We start from the raw sequence: 10,811 nt of genomic DNA, 5'->3' as shown, positions 1-10,811 counted from the left end.
GGCAGGGAAACATTCACTACATTCACACCGAATATGTTAATGAATATCAGTTTAGCAACCTGGCTCTCTGATTTCCTAAATGTGAACTAAATAGCACAATACCACATTTGAAATTCTTGCTCCATTTCCCATATACCTTGACAAGATGTCTTTGGTCAAGTGAAGTCAACTAATTTTGGAGCTAAACTTAGAATTTTTTATATTTTTAAGTATCCATTTTGGTCAATTTTTCTTCACGTTATCATCATTGTGTCAACAGAGTTAAACTGTGCAGGTTAGCATTCTCATTTTCAAATATGGAACAACTGTCAACTTCTACAATGCAAAATAAATTGCACAAAGCTGTTATTCCTGTAAGGTGTAAGTTATTCAACCCATTTCACACTACATAAATTCAACAATACTGCTGGTCAAAACTATTCTACTCAATATTTTTTTGAGCGATAACCAAAAAAAGTGAACGACACAAGACTAACATCCTTTATGACAAATTGAAAATTTATACTTTGACAAACTATAGAAGTAAAAAGAAAAATTATCATTAAGAAATGCATTTATTAACATATTTGTAAATGCCTAGTGAATTATTACTCTGACAAGGTTTTGCATCCTTTTGCAAAAGTATCCAGGCAAAACCGGTTATTCACTGAGATTCTAATTTCAAAAGAATACTTTTTTTTCCCTACCAGATCTGGAGAAAATAGGTTTCTATCTTCACTGGACAGGGAGAAAAAGGGGAAAGGAGAGAGAGAAATTTACAATATGCATATTAATGTTACAGATTTCAGTATTCTATATGGGTAATTTCAACATTAGAATGGGAATGCAAACACTAAATAAAATGGGACAGCCCAAAGCAGAGTAATGCAAAAGAAAGAAAAAGTCATGTGGAAAGTAAAACTGTGTATCAGTTTTCAAAAGAAAGTGTAGCTTCAATAATAAGGTAAAATTTCAAATTCTATTAAGTAATGTCTACATTTTTTCATAGTGGCTTCAGATAAACAAATAAAAAGCAATAAAAAGCAACAAAAAACCCAAAAAGCAATAGCAATTTTTAATAAACTTAAAACAATGCAAATGTGTGATTTTTTTATATTAAAATTATTTTTTCCTGCCTCCAAACTTTTTTTTTAATCTCCAATAGGCTATGATGCCTTTTTTTTTTTTGAGTAACGCCAAATTTGCCTTAGATATATTCCAGTTTCTCCAAAGTGGGAAAAAGGTTGGTCTCTAAGCCAAAGAACATACTAAGGAGAGACAGACAAGCAGCAGAGCAGTTCCTCTGCCAGGAAACACAATGACGACAGTTTGGGTAGAAGTCTGTTGGAATAATCACATTCATTGTAAGGGAGTAAATATTAGAAAGAAGTTGTCAGAGCTGAAATTAAAAACTCTGTTCTTTTAACAGGGTAATCACAACTTTCTCAATTATGACGAGAGATAAAAATGTCATTCAAAATACTTGGGGTATGTATCACTAGGTATATGCTTAAAGAGAATAAAAATGCATAGCAATAAACTTGATGGCCTGATGAACATTTTCTTTTCTTAAATTTCTGTAATGAATTAGCCAAAACCATTGCTGCCATTAAGCTAAGAATGCAATTGGCCCTGAAACATTTCTTGACTGCTGGAGAGGATCTGGAGTTAGGAGGCTGGCGTTAGTTGCCTGGCTACAACAAATAGACTCTTTCGTCTCCTTTAAGATAGCTAGTTTTCTACTGTAGGTATTTTGTCCATGGTCTGCCACAACTGACAAGTTGCTCTTGGGTAACTAATAATAATAAAACCAAACCAAAACATAAAAACTAGTAACAAACTAAGCAATTTATTTATATGCCAAAATTATTACAGAAATCATTGTGTTCTTAGACCTTCCCAGGGCAAAATTTGCTACTCTATAGGGAGAAAAATCATGAAATCAAGACTGCCAAATCTGAATTTTGGTGCACATCTGTGGTCACTGTGATTCTAAACTCTGGCTTTGAAGGAAGAGTGTATTAAAAAGAAAATTAAAGGCTCAAAATTCCTTTAAAAAGCTTGAGATCAAGATAAATTTTATAGCTTTATAATGAAAATGAATAGAATTGCCCACGTTTTTCCAGGAAACTCACCAGAGAGAAGTCATAGACTCAGAATCATGGAATGGTTTGGGTTAGAAGGGACCTTTAAAGATCATCTAGTCCAGCCCCCCTGCCATGGGCAGGGACATCTTTCACTAGACCAGGTTGTTCAAAGCTCCTTCCAACCTGACCTTGAACACTTCCAACACATCCAGAAGTTGTGGATGAAGAGAGACAACAAAATTTCCTTGAAATTACAAAAGTAACTCATCTTCCTTCAGCAGATGACATCCTCTCAAAAAATGGTGAAAATGGACTCTGAGCAAGTTACTTTGACATTAGCCTCACTTTTAAGAGGCATAGGTGTACAAACAAAACATAGGAAAATAACCTGATGTTTTTCTACAGAGGAGAGAATATATACCTAGAGTAATCCAATAACAAAAGTTTAGGTACCTTAAACTATAAACCAACTGGAATTTTGAGGGCAAGTCTGTAATTCAAGAAAGCCCAGAAGCTCTTACAAAAATTGCTGAAGTGTCTGTTAAATATCTAACAACTTTAACTGAACCTTGAAAAAGCTTCACATAAAATTGATGCTAACTGACACATCAAGGATGTTTTTCTGCTTCTGCTTTGATAAATAAGATTGCAGAAAACCATCAGAAAATAGCTTGAAGCTGGTAGCTGATAACTGGACAGGACTGTATAACAGATGAAAACAAAAATTTTAAATATAAATGATGTTTTAAGACTTCCATTTGAAGCTAAAAAGTAAAAAACAGATTGAATTACTGAATATTGCATTGATCTAATTTAAGTCATCAAGGAACTAGAGAAAGTAACCCAGAATGAGAAAAAAATAGTTTTCAGGTGGCACAATAAAAGATGAAATGTGATATTCAGGAAGCCACACTACAAGGTTTCAGAGATAAAGGCAGAAAACATCAAAAGTTTGTTTCAGATTTTATAATTTGGAGATGCTTGGAGACTACAGTGGTGGAAGGACAAAAGAGAACTGTTTTGAAAATAAATGTTCTAACAATAGATTTTCTCAAATTAATTAATTGACTTGTATGATACTTCCATAAATTTGCATTTTATTCTTGGATTAAGTCATATACTCAGTAGTTCCATAAAATGAAAATCTGTTCTCCTCACAGTTTTCTCATCTTGTATTGCTATATAGTAGATTGGAAGTATTGAGTAATTTTTCCTGAAGTAGTTCTCTGAAGAAAGAGTTTATGTTTTTGCAACTATTATTAATGTTTTAATTGTAGACAGATTCCCTACGTGTCTGGTTAGGTTAAATTATGGAGGATTAAGTTAATTCTTGCATCCAAGTTACAACAGTAAAGTCTGGATGGGTGGACAACCAGGTAGTTACAATACTGGTTGGATGATCAGACTCAGAGGGTGCTTCATGAGTCATACTCTACTTGGAGGCCAGTAACAAGTGGCATATTGCAGGTGTCATTGTAGGACCTGTTCTGCTTAACATCTTTATTAGTGGAGGAGGCAACGGAGCGCCTGCTCAAAAAGCTTGCAGATAACCCCAAACCAGGGATGCAACCAATATGCTTGAGGGTAAAACTACCATCCAGAGGGCTCTAAACAGGCTAGAGGGAAGGGCCAACTATAACATATGAAATACATCAAGGACAGAACTCTCCTGAATTCCCCTGAAGAATTCTGAGCCATGCAATTTTTCCCATAGTCTGGCTTCATGTCCCTCTGCAGACATCTCTGATGGAGAAACATGCCCGTTTACTTTTTTTAAATGGATTAAATTTCACCTGATAGTCTACATATATCTGCATGAATGTTCAAACCACAAGGAAAATCAACTCTATCATTTAATTTCCCTGAAAGCAAGAATTCCTATTCCTCCCTCTTGTCCTTGCTTTCAACACTTAATAATGAAGACTCCAACAGCAGGTAGTTTTCTGTATTATGAGAGTGAAATCCCTCAAAATGCATCAATATTTTGGAGTGATTTAAAACAAGCTGCAAATAGGAACAATATAGAACTTGTTATTTTTCAAAAATATTTCTTTGCCATATGCAATACATGAATAATACAATGAATCTAAATAATGAGGAAATACAGGTAAATACTGTAGAAAATTATACACAAAGGAGGAGAGCTAAACATGTAGTGATAAAGATATACTTGAGTAGAACTATGCATTACGTCTATTTCGCACATCTGATCAATCTTTTTCATTCTGGCTGCACCTCTCTGGCACGTTCTGTACCTTTGATTGCTCTCAATGACCTCTGCCAGTTTTGAATTGCTCAGGTTGCGAACATACTGAAATGAATTTGTTTTCCTTGTGTTTCTAAAGCTACTATGCTTATATGCTAATTACAAATAAAATGCTTGACCCATAAAGGAATCAGCAGGAAACCTGAAATGAAGGCATTATCCAACATTTCATGCTCCTTAGTGATGCCGTTTTAAATATTTTAGACGGCCTATAAATAATTAAAACCTCACCACAGCAAATTATGTCCTATTATGCAAATAAATAGCCTCCTCCCTGGTTTCATTAAAGATTCTAAATGACAAGCTGAGCAGTTTAAACATGGCAAGGTACTGCAATGAGGCGAGAAATCTTCCAATATTTTTTTTTAATTGTTAGTGCCAAGTTTCATGTGGATTTTTACTCTAACACTTTAATTTGCATGAACAAATAAACCTTTAATAAACCTTTTGTAAGTGGTGAAAATGCATCATTTAATTAAATTTGATTTGTTGTGAAACTATTGTGCTTCATGAATATTTAAGTTATGCAAACTCTATAGCAGAAAAAATAGAAGCCTTTTTTTTATAGAAAGCTGTATTTACTTACTATCGTTTCTGTAAAATCTTTATTTGTTCACATACACTATATATATATGAACACTATGTCAAATTTTTACATTAAAAAAATGTTAAACATCTGATCTTGTTTTCACAGTAGAATTCATGTTTTATTTCAATAGAAACAGAATTCAGCTGCATTCCTATATGCCTATAGCAAGCAGACTTACATCATATAAAAAACTTTTATGTTGGATTACATTTTTGCAGCAGTATTTTTCCAGAAGACTTAATTTTTCAAATCTAGTAAGTTATCAAGACCCTTAAATTATATATTTTTGTATACAGAAACTTGTATTCACCAAACTACAAAATTATTTACTTAAGTAAATTAAATACATTAAAATAATGAGAAATCTAGGATCAGAAAGGAATGAAAGATTATTCCTTTATATGTTTTTCCTCCAAATTCGCATTTCTAATCTTATTATCTACATAAAGTATTGTAAGAAACATGAACTGCAAACATCAAAATATACACTGTATTTCAAAATTAAAATGAAAAACCTTGTACCTGTAATCAACTCAAAACCTTTTAAAAATCTTCTTTATCAATATGTTAACGTGAATTAATTACATATCACCAGAAAACTGAAAAATGAATGTGTGCGTGTTTTTTAAACTTTGTCGACTAACTACTACTTACTTGCCAGTCAGCAAAACTTCCAATGAAAATAAAATGAGAATTTCAGAATGATTTTTCAGTGTAACTCTAAAATTCATTGAATTCAGCTTTTTTCTGAGTAAAGACCACAAACCTGTACCTTGAGTTTTTCAAATAAGGTTAAAAATATGCATTAACATATAATTTCCCTTCATGAAATAAACCTGTGTTAAAATATTTCTGTAGTAGTGCTTATTTACATCTACAGTAACAAACCTTTCTAAAGGTTCTCAAAACAGTGGGTTTTGGATAACACCAAAATGAACACAAATTAAGAAAATTGTGTTTAGAAAATACCCATTGCATTCACAGACTCCTACAGCATCTAAATATGACAGCTTATTTACTGCTGTCCATATTTCTACCTGGTCTCTTTGCTACATGCTGACTTTGGCTAGACACTCCCTCCCTTACTAATACATTTGCAATATAAAACTGGTTTTTATTGTTGTTCATTGCCTTCCAGATGCTCGCACTCTATCTTACACATCACCTGCAACCTAGAATGTCGTTTTTTGTTACCAACTTCTAAGAACATCAGTTGCATAAGGGAAAAAAGACTTCCCTCTATCCTCTTCTAAAAAAGCATTCTGTTACTTGAGTTCATGTCAGGCTTTGCATTACACTAAATGATGCAACTAGACAATTTGTTCTCTGTGTTTCTAATAGTGATACTGGGAGTAATTCAAGAACATAAATTTCTTTGTTGCTTTCTCTGGGTATATTCAGGTATGTGTATTGAGCCAAATTACTGAGAATCAAGTGTATTTTAGAAGTCTGAATACCTAAACCTGTTTAACTGACTGTGTTTTATGTGGATCCCTGTTCCCATAAACAATTGAAATCAACCCCAAACTAATATCAAGCAGGATAAATGAACTATGTGGTGTTTGGGCAAAAAATATAGGGAATACAATGCCAATAGATTCTGGAATAAAAGGAGCAGAAAATTAGATTAAGCTGAATGATGTACATGATCTTCAATTTGGAAACAAGCTTGCTTTTCTGAAGAATATTAGCAACAAGCTTATTGGAAAAGAAAATTCTGACATCAAAAATAGGAGAAGTTGTCTGCTTGCAGGTTGGGTCTCAGAGATGAGACTTTTTTACGAAAAAAAGTTCTGGTGAGAGAAAACTAAGAGCTTATTTAGCTATTGACAGGTGAGAACGTGTGCGTAACAAATGGTGAGTAACCCACCGAGTGTGCATGCTAAAGAATGCATTTTTAAGGGACCAAACGCAAAGAAATACAAAATTACTTATGATAGGCAGTCAAACACTAGAAGAAAAAATGCTAGACTAGCCAGAGCATATTGAACACCTGAGGTGCAAACAGAAGTTTTCAGCAGCAGTATTGTACAAAAAACAAAATGAAGGTGTGGAACTAACAAATTCATTTTAAAGAGAGTCGGGGGGGGAATTACATATGTGACATACAAGTATTAAAGAAAGAATATCGCATATCTGCACATAGAAAAGGCACAAAGAGATGGAGAGACTGTGTCAAAAATATTTGTGCCATGCAAAGCAGTGGTAATACTGATGATTAAGCATTAGTTAAACATTGGAAAAGATCTGTATGAAGTGCAATAAAAAAACCACTTTATGCAATTATGTTACACAAGTAAATAGGAAATTATATAAATTATGGTGCAATTAACTATGCAATTGGAGACAATCTTCAAGGAGAAAAAATTAGAAAAGCAGTATTTTGGCTACAATATAGAATAACATTTACTGTCTTTGCACCAAAAAATTAGGATAAGGAGGACATCCTTTCCATGAAGGGAAGAAATACAGCACTAAAAGTAAGTATTAAATGTTAATATTTATATTTCTATAAAGCATACATGCTACCAAACACAAAAGTCAAAATAAACATTTTATGTAATTAATCTCTGCATCCATACAACATCATCTCAAAGAAGAAGATTGGTTAGGAAAGATTTTCTGGAGTGTTTGAAGGCAGAGACTTAGGACACTATCAAATCAGCTTTATCTACAAGTGCCATTTCAGTATATTATGCATTATAACCAACATTATTATTACTCTCCAAAGCAGGGTAAAGTGCATTTAAAAAAATTGCTAGGAAAAAATGTTTTTTTACCATGTCCTAAAGCCATTCAAAGCAAAGCAATATATGCCAGATTTTGAACACCTGTTTGGAATTTGAGAGTCACTTCTCTTAAGGGTGCTAGTGTAGTTTTAGCATAATTAGAGGACTTTGGAAAAGACTTGGTGCAATTTTATATATTTTTACTTTGCATTACAGCCTATGAACAGTTCCTATGCATGTCAGATCCTTCAGACCTGCACACAAGCTACATCGACGGTCTACACATGTGCTGCAATTCTGGTATGCCTAGGACCCGTTTAACTTTCTGTGCTATGCATTTGATAAGCTCAATGGGGTTCACTCAGCCAGAGGTTTAAATCTCTTACACCTAAGTCTGGCCTGGTGATGGGCAAACTATAGGACCCTACAGTGTTCCGATAAAGTGTCCCAACTTGCCAAGCCAGGATCATCTTAACATCTGCTATACCACACAGGGTAGAACAAGTGTTTACCTTGTCTGTATTTATGCACTTTTTGGGAAACATCAGGTAACTAATCTGTGATGACAAATCTGATCACTTAGAACAAAGATTACGTTGAACCTCTGGCATGCAGAGCTAACGTGTAGCAATTTTTACAGAAATTAATAAAAGGACCTTCATAAAATAATTATTCAATCATTTTAACTGTACTTCTGTAACAATTGTGTAGAACAGGCTTAAATGACTTTAAAACATTTAACATTTTTAAAAAGTCAGCACCTAGTTTACCTCAATTACTACAAATTACCTCAAGAAGGTATTTGTTAGGGTCTAATACACTAACTTTGAAATTTTCTGAAAAAAATTAGCTATCAATATTCTTCACTATATGAAACAATTGTTGTCAAATCTAGTACTACCTTCCTTATTTGTGCTCAGATAAAAAGGTGGATAGTTTAAAGATTAAGCTATAAAGCTATATAAGCTATTTTGGCTTATAAACAAAACCAAAAGGTTTTCCCTTAGTAGTGATAAGTTGGTTTTTAAAAGAGCATAACAAACATGGTTATCAACAGAAAAACCACCCCCCATTTACTGTGATTCAAAATCTCATGGTCAAAAAAAGACATGAATTCATAATATCATGATGAAGTAACAGGTATATAAATACGGTAAAAATTGGAAGGATGGAAAGACGCCTTTCTACATAGAAGCAGCATAAACATTTAAAGTTTCATCTATCTGAATGCTTAACAAAACAATGTTCTTGTAGGCAAAAGAATTTCAAGCTCAACTTCAAAATGCAAATGTATTTGAATTTTTGCACAGAAACTATCACTTATAGTATAGTACTTGTTGCTTTTAGTTATTCTATTTACCCATCATTCACTCTCTAATCTCCTTTAAGCCCATGTTTCTCCATTCCATATACAATAGAAGGATTACGCACATCTTCCCTCTTAACTTTCTCCAGAGGATAACAGATTTAATTACTGTTCTTCCTTCCATGCAAGCTTTCAAGTCAGCAAATTTTTTGTAGCTCTGTAGCATAATTTTTAATACAGAAGTCTTAGAGTCTGCATTCAGGTGATACAAGCAAAGCACATGTTCTGCAATGCTGAATATGAAGCTATTTGCTATTTATATTTCTCATAAATTAAATTTTAAAAATGCACCACATCTAATAGTTTTAAAAGTCTGTTTTCAGTACAGATTCTGGCTTACTTTTAAAATAAAAGAAAATTTAATGAAAATCTGATTTTAAATTAAAGTGTAACATATTATTAATAAGATACAAGAACAAAAGCATAACATAGTGCATATACTGAGCAGTTGTCCTGAAAGCATACTTTTCCTATGTGTGTCCTATGATTTGTGGAATTAAAATTCGCTGTACTTTGAGACCTACTCCAAAAAGAGGTTTTGCACAAAATCAATTAATTTCTTCAACAGAAAAATTGCAGAAGTTTTCCTGTTCATAATGAGCTTCTTAGCCACAAAGGTAAAGGAGGATTTTCTCTTTAGTATAATTTCCCCTAAGCTATTCATATATACCAACAGCCTTAACTGCAGCTTAGTGAAAAGTTTTCTTTTACTTTACTTTTTTTGCCTGGAATTCTTTTAGTATAGGAAAATACTTCGATACTTCAGAATGGATATGAAAAGATAAGCTATGAAAAGGTTAAAGTAATTTCAGCTTTACCACGAATGTTTGAAAATCAGAGACTGGCAAAATAGAAGATGAACTGCAAAGGAAACAGTATATTTCAATTTCCTTTTATTACTGGGATTTTGTATCAAAAAGTACTCCAATCCAAGAAGACAAATCCAAAGTTGTATTTTCATTCATCTCCTGAGGAACTAAGAGGAACACCTAAGAAATGAGATGCATTGCAGTACTTAAAAGAGAAGATGTACTTCAGATGTACAATATCCTACATTTTTTATTCTGCAAGTTGAAATAAGGAATTAACAGTAATAAACAATGATGAAACACTACAGTATTCTTTAGGTACTACTAGTTTTCTCCCTAAAATTTAGGAGCAGACAATACATAGGCAAAAGAAAACAGAAAACAAACAAAATAAAAAGGAATCAATGGGAAGCATGTAAACAAAGAGCACGTAAGATAGTAGATTTGTGGCTTCCTAAAATTTGAGCCCTGACAGAGACAGGGAATTTAATTTTCAGGGTTGTAAAATCATATATCCATGTGCCAACAGTCATACTAGACTTTACACATCCTCTGCATTTACATATGGTGAATTATTCTATTCCATCCCATGTTCTTTGAATGCAAGATAAAGCAATATCATATCCTGTAACTACTTAGAATAAACCATGAATCATCATAGTCCAGCGGTCAACTTCGAGAAAAGAAGAGATCACTGTACAAGGCTGAATTGCTTATTATCTAGAACTGAATACATACTGATTTATTTTCCCCATAGGAGGAATAAAAATAAGATTTTGTAGAACAGATTTGTAGTTAAATCATCAGATATTCCTGGTTAACGGGGGAGGTTCCGGATGACTGGAGGCTTGCCAGTGTGACGCCCATCAAGAAGGGCGGCCGGAAGGAGGATCCGGGGAACTACAGGCCTGTCAGCCTGACCTCAGTGCCGGGGAAGATTATGGAGCGGTTCATCTTGAGGGCGCTCACAAGGCATGGGCGGGACA

This window comes from Aptenodytes forsteri, unplaced genomic scaffold, assembly GCF_000699145.1.
Source record: "Aptenodytes forsteri isolate BGI_AS27 unplaced genomic scaffold, ASM69914v1 Scaffold13, whole genome shotgun sequence".
NCBI lineage: Eukaryota > Metazoa > Chordata > Aves > Sphenisciformes > Spheniscidae > Aptenodytes > Aptenodytes forsteri.
This window is presented reverse-complemented; position numbering follows the sequence as displayed.